Source organism: Punica granatum, chromosome 1 (assembly GCF_007655135.1).
Source record: "Punica granatum isolate Tunisia-2019 chromosome 1, ASM765513v2, whole genome shotgun sequence".
NCBI lineage: Eukaryota > Viridiplantae > Streptophyta > Magnoliopsida > Myrtales > Lythraceae > Punica > Punica granatum.
In genome coordinates, this window is record NC_045127.1 from 9,393,106 (window position 1) to 9,406,392 (window position 13,287).

The following is a 13,287-nucleotide window of genomic DNA, read 5'->3' on the forward strand; positions in this document are numbered from 1 at the left end:
TTGGTGGGTTTATAAGGTGAGGAGGATGGAAGCGCTAGAAAGAAAATTATCTTGAAATGATAAAGTGCGGTCCAATCGACGAATTAAATTATTATTTTTTTTGTTTTTCAAATGATTTTAAGTATTCAATTTACAATCTCTTAATTGATAGACGAAAGTGAGCTTCACACTCTCATTGATACAATAAATGTATAATATCGAAGTGTGATGCAATTGATAAATAATTAAATTATCTATAGACGTACCTTACTGGCATAACAATTACTTAAAAGCTATTGAAAATATCTTGAAACCATCGCGGTTGATCAATAGATTTTATCTAAAGGAGCGCTGATGGATCTTATCTCATATTTTCACGGAAAACACAAAATTAATTTTACGAAAAATAAGTTTTTTACGTCATTTATATATAAAATAAACTACAAATATCCTCAACTTAATTGACTAATATTAACGATCCAATAGGCTTTATCTATTGATTTTAAACTCTTATATCACATATAAGATTTGCATATTATAATATATTTAAAAAAATTTGTCTCACTGAGAGCACAATTAGCTGTTGCGGCATATCCTCGTGATTGATACGGAGTAAATTTATCTCGTGATCCAATCTCGTAATGTGTCAAGAGATACTTGATATAATTATATTCAAAGTCGAACTAGGAGTGGGCAGCCAATGAGAGGGTGGCAAAGGGGGAGAGAGGGGAAAGGAGGAGGTGACACTTGGGACGGATTACGGTGGGGTACGTGTACGAGGGGGTTAAGGAAAAGAGGGACATGTGGGTTCAGGAGAGGGTGAGAGTTGGGTCCATGCATGCCTACACCTATAGATATATTCGTCGGAGTCCCTTTGACAGCTGATGAGTGGAATGAATGGAAAAAGATGGAAAACTGTGAACCCGAAAGAGACAAGTAATAATTGGATGAGGGAGAAAGAATTATTCATTACATTGGCTCTTTGTGAATTATTATGACCCACTTCATCTTGAATTGGACTACAAGGCTATTCCATAAGATTGTTATAGTGCGTAAATGATAAATCCCGTCGTTATCTAATCTGATGTTTTAAAATCTTCGCGCTATGTCAAATATCTTTTAGAACATGAAGTAGGTAGACGTAAAGGAATGTCCGGTAATAATATTCAACCACATGCACGATCTTAGGCCGAGTTGACATGTCTCATACTTGTAGGGTATTCATGTGAACTGTGAGAATAATTGAGCAAAATTTAGACACCCTCGTTATTAAAAAAAAGGTCATATAAAGGTTTTAGGGAATAGAAACCTGCATTAGTGAGATGTAGCTAATTAGTGAACTCGAACCTCTATTATTCTGGCATCTACATAGCTCACGGATCGTCAGATATAGTCCCAAAAAAAAAAAAGGTGATTCAACCATCTTGGTGAACTATCTCTTGACGTGAGAAAGTTCCAGACGTTTGTTTGTGTACCAAAAAATGCTAAATCCTTCTAAATGTTACGAATTATCCTCTTATATATAATATGTATGTCAATGAATAGTTTTTAATGACCTTCCAACTAGTATCATTGTCAGGCGATAAATAGAATTAGAATGATAATTATGAGGACATGGCAGCTTCGTGCTACATCAAATAGGATGTAATCGACCAACATCAGTTGGTTCAAGCGATTAGGCGTTTATTTCGCTTAAGTAAGATTTCAGTTTCGAATCATTGTGAATACAGAAAATTCAAACTGTGAGAGTTTTACCACTTTGTGGACCGACTCGGCTAGACTGGATTAGTCACGACTCAATTGGACTTTCGAATACCATGATTCATTTCAAAAAAAGATGATATAATCAACGTGGATTGATTGAATCGGTTCAGTGTTTGTTCTACTTAACTAATGTTTCATGTTCAAATTATTTTATCTCATTATATAATATAAAATTCAGGAGTCTCTATTATAATGAGAAAAATATAGAAAATAAAAAGGGAAAACACCAAAAGAGAAAGGGAAAATACAGAAGGTATTCTATGAGTTGATGGGAGTGGAGGCTACTGCTCTGGAGAGCCAACCACGTCTCAGGCCCCAAACAACCAATGGGCCACATCCATAATATAATTTATCTATTTTTAACTTTTTTTCCCCAGAAAAAAATTGTAGAAAAAACATTGAATAATTAAAATCAAATTAATTATGTAATGAATAAATAAAAGTGGGGAAGGGAAGCCATTGCCATTGCCATTGCCATGCAGAGAATGGTCTGTGGCAGTAACACGTGTGGATCTGGCTATCCATGCGTGAGCACACCTATCAGGATTGCGCTCCCTCCACCCCTTTGTCCCCGGGCGTGTGCTTTTACCATAAAGCCCCCGTCCTCGGTCGGTCGCCGCCGACGTGTCGGGCCCTGGCGGCTCGATTGACATGCAAGGGAAGGGGATGGGGTTGGGGCGCCCGTGATTGGCTGGCGAGGCCTCGGGAGGAGCTAAGAGGATGCACGTGGCAGCATCTCAAGGCGGCTGTTTAAAACGTGGGCTTTTTCCTTGATCGGCGTGCCGGGCGGCATCGGTCTCTCCACGTCGTCGGACTTGAACTGAACTGAACTGCCCCCTTGGGTTCTGCTTACGTTACTGCCCGTTATTTCTTCGACTCGCAGTCGCTGGTGAGTGTGGATGGCTGGGATTAGTCTACCGTTCTTCAGATTGAACAGATGATTCGTTGCAAAAATTATTATGAAGTGAAAAAAAAGAAAAAGAAAAAGAAAAAGAATCCAACATTCAGCCGTAAATGAAACGAATCGGACGAGCTGGCTAACCTATAAAGACAAGTGGACCTTAGACCCGTGCGTGGCTTGGGTGCTCGTGATTTTTTTTTTTTGTTAATTGTCGTAAACAAATGAATGAAATCTTTTTATTTCTATGACTTATTATGTTTATGGCTTATATGTTGTGTTATATTATATATTAATAGATATAACATTGATTAAGAGTATAAACTTATTATTTTCATGTTACTCTTTTTTTAATTGAAAATTTTAAATTTATTTGTAATAAATTTGTATAGATTGGTTTATTTATTTTTCAAAAGAATTTATTCAGAAATAGTATATGCCATAATACTAAATCCAATAAAACTTCAATATGAATAGTTATATTAAATAATTACAAATTTCGTTTATTGATATTAAAAAGATAGGATAATTCGTATATTTTGTGTTAATGTGAGTTACATATTTACAACTCTGAGTTTTAAAAGTTCAATATCCATATAACAATTGCACGTATGATATGTGTGTCATTCTCACATTTTAAAAATTTTTCATTAATTACTTTCAGTAGGTTACTAAATTAAAGAATGTAAAGGAAGAGATACTCAACTAATCAACCAGGAGTTGAGGAATTGCTTGAAAATTCTACGTGAGAGACTCTTATCGTACAAATGAAGAATCCTTATTGTACGGGTTTGAAGAGCCTAATTTAAATGTCTATAATAAATAGATAGATAGATAGATAGATATGATGAGATAAATTCGAATGGCACATGTAACTCGAAAAGCCAAAAAAAGTATTACATATAAGCTTCGTTTAGTTGTCGGATTAGTGATAGGGTTAAGGATAAAGCGAAATGAGATTTAAATTGCTATTCTAACCACGTATTTGGGGCATATCAGGATTCGGGATCAAAGTATGGAGAAGATGACAAATATGCCCATAAATGATTATTTTTTAATTTTTTTTAAAATAAGTTACGAAATAAAATGATTTTTTTTTTATTTTTAAATACAAAAAATGTTAAACACTAAAAGAAGAAGATGATCAGTCGAACAAAATTGAAATGGAGGGGGCGGTGGTCGTCAGATGCCGACTAGGCCCCAGCGAGGTGGCCAATGACCTCAATTGAGTGATGGTGGCAAGCATTGAGCTATCACCGCTCGGAATTAAAAAAATGCAGAGAGAAAGGAGATCGGGACTGTGGTGACTTGACGCCGGCCACCACTGCCCCAATCGAGGTCATCGATAATTATAGAGGTCATCGGTGACCTCAATTGGGGCGTCAGTGGCCGGCGTCAAATCTAATCTCTCTACGCATTTTTTTTTAAAAAATTTCATGCAATGGTGACCTGACATTAGCCACCACTTCCTAGTCATGGTCGCCGGTGATATCTAAGGTCGTTGGCTACTTCGGTTGGGGAGGTGATGTTTGGCGCTGCGCTATCATCCCCACCCTTTTCATTGCCCCCAAGTTCGAAAAGTTGCAACTGTGACATAACAGAGTTTGAAAATTTGACAACATATCAAGGTTATTTTTGTCCTTTCAAATATATTAAGATCCCAATCTGCCCTTTTCCTACCCCTTCAATTGAATAATTTCCTTAATACTTTATCCTACGTTATACCAAACTCAAACCCATTCCCAGTGTGTCCTTATAAGATAAGGATTTTAAAATCCTATCCCACATAATATCCCAATCTCCAAACATGACCATATATATAACATCAAGTTTTTTTGGGAAAAAGGAGAATTACATTTACCTTTTATCTATATTATTAACTCATGTTCGGTACACGGAAAAAAATTGAAAAAAATGATAAGGAATGGAACCGATTTCATTTGAAATGTGATTATATTGGGAAAAAAAGATAGTAATTTTAGATTGAATTAGAAATGTATTTAATTGGATGATTTTTTTTTAAGATATCATTCTATATATTTATCTTTTAGATATTTAAAATTAAATATATATATATATATATAATGCACATAAAATTTGTTAGAAATAATGGAATGAACATTCCTTCAATTTTTTGAAGGATTAATTATTTTATCAAATGAAAGGGAAAATATCTTTTAATTGAAATGATAATTCTAACTCATAATAGTGTCTTGTTATCATATAAGAATATGGAATGAACTGATGGAATCTTTATTCTATTCCATTACATTTCATTTCATTCTTGTGTATCAAATGAGACCTTATATATTAGGCAAAATTAGGGATACCAACGGTGCAGATACGATGGGAGTTCTATGAAAACCGTATTCGTACCGTTGTCTAAAACCCTGCACCATATCCACACCACATTCGCGGCAATAGTGAAAATTGAGAACCACATCTGCACTACTTAAAAACCGCAATTATCCGCACATCACCACATCACAATTAAATCAAATAAAAATCTTATAAAAATATAATAAGATAAATTAAGAAGTCTAAAATTCAACCATAAAGCTATATCGAAACATCTTAATACATATAAAAGAAAGTTCATAGTTCACATAAATAAAAATTAAAATAATTACAAACTTATGTACGAAATCTCCTTACATAAATAATTTTTCATGAAGTGGGTTGGGACAAGCAATGGATTTTTTTTATTATTTGAGCAAAGTGGACTTTTGTTTTTATGTGTTAAGGCTAAACAATATGTTTGTCTAAGGATTGGACTAATGTAAAAATATGTTAGACTATGCAGTGCAGGTTTATTCGCGGTTTTTTTTGTGAACAATGTATCCGTACTGCACCGCGATCATTTTTAAAATTAAAAACCATATCCATACTATATCCATTTAGCGTAATTATGAGGTTAAAAAAATGGTGCAATTATCCGCGGATACAACTCTTTATATGCACCATTGCCGCCCCTAGGCAAAATGTGAGGAGTTTGGTCTCGCTTTTTTATTTCCACTATTATCGTTTAAAAATTTATGCTAGCCAATTGAAAAGTAGGGAAATGATGGTAAAACCTCTAACTCTCCTAAAAACACCCCTACAATTCCTTCCCTCACCACCCCCCCCCCCCCCCCCCCCCCCCCCCCCCCCCAACTACCTACACTTAGAAACTATCCCCTTCACCGAAATAAATAAATAAATAAAAACTTGCCTTACGCGTCATTTCTTACTTTGTTTTATTAATTTGATTTATCCTCTCGGTTATCGGTTTATGTCGATTCGCATAGCCCGAGCGTATTCACTCTACTACTCAAGCTAATTCTATTTCTCCAAATTACTATTTAATCAAGTCCCTTGCTGCGGCTTATATATCTATCTATTATCTATATCTATCTATATATTAAGTTAATGAAGGGTTCCAAGGGAACTCTCTTTTAACCAAGGTATCAATTAAAGGGAATGAAAAAAAAAAGTATTTTTAAACTTACCTTTCCTCTTCTCTCTTCAATGTTAATAATAAAAATAATAATAAACTCTATGTACCCAAAAAAATAATAAACTCGCGATACAAGATTATTTTTTTATTTCCATATTCTTTTTTGAGATCTAAATTTTCAAGAAAAGAATTTATATCTACATCTATCTAGAAAAACTGCCATAGTTAAGCCTTTATGAATAGCGTAAATCGAGAGAATTATTGTACAAAGAATTTTTTAAGTTGTTTAAATTGACCAATGCTATATATATTTAATATGAACATATAAATTTTCTTATAACATAAATTATTTATACGAAGTTACAAACTCTGATGCCATACTTTCATTATTAAGTTAGCTAAATGAGTCAAAGAAACTTTAAATTTAGTCAAAACAAAAGACCACTACTTTTTTAGTGGGAAAATATATACTCGCTAACGAATACCACAGCAATAATATCTTAATTTTATCGTAAGGTTTAATTTTCAGATATGTGCTATGACATATATTAAGTCAGAATAATCCGGAAAAAATGATGTGGTTTGCCATAAAGTGGGGGTCTATCACAAGTATATATAAAAGAAGACTCCTTCCATTTCATCCCAGGAGCTGGCTGTAGGTGAAGTTCTATTAATCGATGGAAATATAGAAGTCTTAAAGGTAATCCAAGATTACTTACAAAAGATAAAGATAATATAAGAATTAGATAGTTCATGTATAAATAATTATGATATTCTGATGCGTTATTTAAGTTATAATGCCTTGTATTGACAAGATTCTAAATGGATTAATCTCCACATAGATATTCGTAAACAAGGTGTTCAAATAGCAGTACAGTGATGAGTTGAGTTAAAAAAAAAGGAAAAAGAGAGAAAAAGTTTTTAATATTATATCTATATTTACTTCAATTTAGAATGGTAATATTTTAGATTCAATTCTCGCAAGTATTTACTAGACTTAACTTGCGTATACCGTATGCCAACTGTAATATATAATTTTTTCCGATACTCTCACGGGTGGATAGATTTGGAAGAGGATAAAAAAAATAAAGGGTCTAAAAACTAAAAAATAAAGATTTGGAGATAAAATTTGAAAAGAAATAAAAATAATGTCACATAATATTAGATTAAGGCTTGATTTGAGAGTGTTATTGCTGATGGAGAAGTACTGAAATAAAATTACTGAAAAATAAGTGCTATTTTCAAAATAAGTTAAAGTGTTTGGAGGAAACTAATTTAAAACTGTTGAAAAAAAAAGTAATTATTAATACTTAAAACAAAATAAGTAAAAGTAGATTTCATAAGTACCTATCAACATACTTGAAGAAATCAAGTTTGCAATCGTAATTTCGATCGAGGCCATAGTTTTAAAAACTCTCACTAAGTACCAAATCAGCTTAAAATTATTTGAGAGAGTAATTATGAGCCTCGCTGCATACCCAAACGAATTCTAGAGGTTAGGACAAAGAGGAAGCACAACAAGAAAATGCTGACAAGTGTGAAGAAAGATAAGGGAAAAAATAATATTAAATAAACAATATTATTCATCATCACCTATTATTTACTTTAGGATTAATTTTGAGAAAAAGATCATAGTTTAAGTTTACTCTCTTTTTCAAATATACCAATAAATGAAAGTTTCCTATACTATTATACTCAAAGCACGTTCTTTTGATATATTTTTTTCTTTTTTTATAAACTCTTGTAATTTCCGTTAACTTTTTCATGAAAAAATATATTGTTTATTTTCAGGAACAGTTATAAGGGGCCTTAGCCTGCCATGGTACACGGTAACACTCTACCAAGATTTGCAAATTTGTCCAAATGAAGAGAGGGAGGACGATATTTCAAAAGTGTCCGGCCGAAGCCGGCCAGCACTCCCTAAACAAGATACCGACAGCGTCATGCCCCCATTAGCCTTTGCTTATTCTTCCTCCGTTATTGTGTATGTTTTTGTTTTTATTGATTTATTTTTGAATAAATAACATCACATGTCACAATTTTTTTAGAATTACGTCATAAATTCAAATATTTTCACGAGATATCACATATTTTCAAATAATTTTTATCATGCGTCACATCGTCAATATTCTATTAAAAAGTAGACGGAATGCTGACGTAACTGTATTTTTGCACAGCTCTTCCTTATTTTCAGGAACAGTTATAAGGGGCACAGCTCTAGCTCCACCTCTTAGCCCGAGAGTTTCCACCATTGGCGAGAGCCAATGATTTTCCGGGAACCTAATGATGTTGGTGCTGGTGGTGGGAGTGGTGGTGGTGGACAACGTTGGTGGATGAGGAGACACAGTAGGATGAGGCGGATGATAGAGCCGAGATCCTCAAGAAGAAGTCCCTGAATCTGGTAGAGATCAAGTTCCTCGAGAAGCTCCGGGTCTCGCACCCGACCTACCTCGACTTCGACACGTTCCTCTCGAATACGAGGAACTGATTGTCGGTCCCATTAACAATGCCGAGGCTCTGCTTCTCGAAGATGGTCAAGGTCTCGGCCTTCGAGTCCCCTCCTCCGGACGAGAAGGACAACTTCTCCCCTTTTCCGGGATACGCCTGACTTGGAGGAAGGACGCCGCCTTCCACCTTCCTTCTTTCTTCCTTATGCCCGCTCTTCCTCTTCCTCTCTCTCGACCCTTGTCCTCACCATTGTTACCGCAACCCTTTCCTTCTCCATCTTCATCACCTTCATCTCACTATCTGAATGCTCTCCATTCTGTGCTACTTATCATAGCACCATCATCATCTCCTCCATCATCACCATCTTCGACTTCCTTTCCTCTCCTCCCTTTAGAGTGAAATAAATTACAAATTTAAGTTAACACTCAAAATATAAAGTATAAAATATAAAATATTATAAATGAGAAGAAACTAATCAATAGAAATAAAATAACATTATATAAAGATATATACAATTATAATAGCATATTAGAGTAAAATTATTACAAAAACATACCAAATCTTAATTAGTATATTAGAGTGAAATAATTATAAATTGAAGTTAAAACTCAAAACAAACATAAATTTCATATTATAATGAGAAAAAAACTAATTATTCAAAATCTTGAATTTTGAAATTATTTAAAGTTATATACTTTACTATCTTATGAAAATATATATTGAACTTTAACTTAGTATATTAGAGTGAAATAATTTACGGGTTTAAGTTAAAGCTGAAAATGAATTTTTCACAACTAGTTACTTGGTTGAAAATGTAAAGAGATTTTTAGAAAACTATCAACATTTTCAATTTTCATGTAAAAAATTAAATACATTTTGAAATTAAAATTTCTCATTATTAAAAAGTAAATAATTTTGATTAAAATTCTAAAAAATCAAAATTATTTGATTTCAAAATTTTAAATTCTATGTTTGATTAATTATTCTTTAGAAGATGTAAGATCTAGGAATCAAATTGCCTTTTAAAATGTTGATTTTAAAAATTTAAAAGTTCTTTTAGAAACTAAAAATGCTAATTAGTTACTTTAATATTAATTAAAATAAAATTATTGATTAAGTTATATTAAGTTATCTAGAAAATATATAATTTAGATATTTAAGGATTTTTATAGAATTAATTCACTAAGTTATATTTAATAAATATTTTATACTCAATGTTAATTTAAAAGTTATTATTAAATAATTTATAAACTTATTAAAATTTAACCAAATTAAATAATAAATTAAACTCTATCACAAATAATAATTCCGGACAAAGCGCAGGTGGATTCACTAGTATTTAGTAATCCGTATAGATCTATGTGAGTCTGGAATGAGCAATCTGGGACTCAGCCTGTGTTGAAACCTTTCATGGATCCCATGCAAAGCGTTCTTGATCTTAGCATTGGACATGGGCTACCTTTTTTACCAGTATAGCTGTCTTGTGGGCCTTTGGGCCCCAGCTTCCATGAGAAGCTGCATGCCAAATTTGTTCCATAAATATTATTTTATTAAGTCCATTTTCAAAATGTATAGTAATGTTCGTTCTTTAGTCTTGACATAAGTTAATTGCTAATCAAACATAAAATCGAATGACACTCCTAGTTTTGCAAATTAAGACAATTTACTTTTCCAAAGTGATAATCAATCGGTATAGCTAATAGTAAAATAGAAAAGAAAGGGGAAGAGATGCAATAATTCACGCTAAAAGATAATTTTTGAAAGTTAGTCGCAGAATTATGAATAAAAAGAAATTTACAAAATTAATCATAAATCTTGCATTTGTAGCAATATAAACTTTAAGCAAATAATACACTTAGAAATGACTAGATTTTACTCTAGTTATTGTCATTTTCGTGTCATATCTCAGTTTTTTTCATTTTTATCTGAGGAATAGTACATTATTTTCACACGGGGACTGATAAGAAATAATTAATATCTTTTGAGTATAAAATAGTCTGTTCGGGCAAACAAAGCATTATCACGATGACGTATTGTAAATAGAGCGACTAGACCCCGAGCACATGGACCACGATTACTTTGAGTGAACACGTAAAGCAGCTCACTGCTAAGAATGTATTTTCATATAGCAATTGTACATGCCACAAGTATATTAGGGACTAGAAAACCGGCTCGACACTCAACTTGCCATCACCTTGATACACTGAATCGGTAATAATATCATATATCTCTATCACAATTATTTATCATATATCTCATAATATCTTTGATATTCTCTCTTAAATATTCTACTGATGCATATATCTCATCTACGAGATATTATTTCCTATCTTTAACGTTATATATGGCAAGTACATTTGCTTGTTATTAGTTATCAAATATTATGCATAGATTACGATATCCCAATACATATATCTTGGGGCTCCTATGAATACCTCTCTCCAGGTACCCATAAACCCGATGTTCAATTCTTTTACCTTTCTTCATACACTCTAATTTAAGCAGTGGAGAGGAAAATCGAAATTTCCTCATGTTCTTCCCCTTTTTTGCAAGTCACTCGACGCTTGTAGTATACACGTGATTGAGGTCCGAAAACCAAGATCCTAATATTGGCGCCATCTATGGGAAGCAACAAGATAAGTCATTATATCGGCAATTTTTCATCAAATTGAGAAGAAACAGTGGTTTTGACCATGAGTGCCTTAAATTCTCAAGTAGCAGCAAAATGCGACAAACCACTTGACCAGGTCTTGGGGGGCTCCAAACTATCGACGACGGTCAGCAAGAAGTTACCTAGTGCAATCGGCTAGTCAAGATCCACCATCGCCACAACATGACTCAAACGTGGTTTGAGTGGACCAACTAGCACCTGATGTACGAGTTGTGGTGGAAGCAATCGGCATAACCTCTCAAGACCCTCAGGCTAACTTGGAAGGACATGCAACGACTAACTAAAGACTAAACCAAGCATAAGAGGATGTTGTCTCGTTTAAGCATCGACCCAAAGTCCCCCTCAAAATGGACTCCGAGAAGCTGCCCAATGACAAGCTCTCACTGGTCACAATCCCTCCTGGATCGACCCCGGTTCTCTCTCCAAAAGATATCCAGCACATGGCAGCGAAACAGGTAGCCAAAGTCATGCGGACCACATAGCGATAGCAGAAGAGGTTCTTGCCCCCCGAGGAGGACTATGATTCGCTCCTATGCAAGGAGATCCTTCGCACTAAATTCACTCCTCCTCAAATTGCCTTATACAATGGGAAGAAGGATCCAGTGAATCATGTTCGTCGGTACACGGCTTCTCTCTTGGGAAGAGGAGTGTTAGAACAAACACCATGCCTTATATTTCCCGGAACTCTCACTGGCGATGCAACGGACTTGTTCCATTCTCTACAACCTGGCTCGATAACGAGTTTCAAGTAGTTGAAGGGTCACACCCCGCGAATACCACATCAATTGTGTAAGAGGGAGATTTGTGATTTATATGTAAGGCCCAATGACCTTACTAGTAATTAGCTCTTTTGAGTGACGAGTCCAATGATGACATTACATATGGTATCAGAGTCGATCCTGGCCCACAACCATGCGGGATCGTGGGTAGGCATTCTGAAGGCTATCCATGAGCTCGAATCGGTGGGAGTTATGTTATGGATCCCGGCCCAAGTGCCCAATGGGAACTTTGGGGCTGAAAGGGGAGAGTATGTCACGCCTCACGAATCCCACATCGGTTATGCAAGAGAGAGATCTGAAATTTATATGTAAGGCCCAATGACCTCATTAATAGCTAGCTCTTTTGAGTGACGGGTCCAGTGAAGACGTTACAACAAAGTACCTTTTTGTCCACCAGATTCGGAACATCTACCTTTCTTGGCCGACCACGCTGTGCTTTCTTGGTTTTGGCTATCTGGTGAAGCTGATACTGATGTCCATTCGATGCTTCTTGCTCATCCAACATTTCATTTCTAGGTAAACACATATATTTCGAAGATGAACATTATTTATCCATTGTTTTTATAAAGTTGGCGATTCATATAGACATAAAGGTGATAAAACAGCAATACCTGTATCTTTGTCTCCATCTTTTGGGCTTTGAGACTGAAAATCCATATTGCCAACGTCTTTCAGATTATTCTCTTCTGTATTTTATAAACATGCAGTAATTGGCCCTCGATATTTCATTTTTCTCCCTGTAGCAGCGCCCATTGATTTTCTTGCCAGTGAACCGCAATGTACTTGATGAAAAGTCTGTCAAAAAAGTATGTTTGGTAAATTAAAGGGATTAGTAAAGAGAACGTTTGTATAAATATATATATAGACAGAAATAGGTAGAAGCTGCTTGAACAAAAAGCATCAATAAAACAATGTAATGAATCATCAAAAGTTTGAAGTAGATTAGCAACATAGCATAATAAGTTAAGAATAAAGTAAATCTGAAAAAAGAAATCATCATGTTAGGTGAGCACTTATTTCCATTAGTTCTCCATCCACAGAGACTCAACAAAATGAAAAAGCAAATAGGTGTTTTGTCCATTTCTCTCTAGGGCATTCGCAGATACTGTCATAAAAAACCGAGTATAACGGGAGATTTCTTCGGTCGGCATTTCCCTCAAATCATAACATAAGCATTCTTTTAATCTGAGGATCAGCTAAATGGAACATTCTTATCGGTATAACGAGAGAAGTAGGATGCTATTTTGCTATATTCAAGCATAGGTCCAAAAAGCTAAGAGAAAATTTGTAAGTTGGATGGAAGAAGTTACCG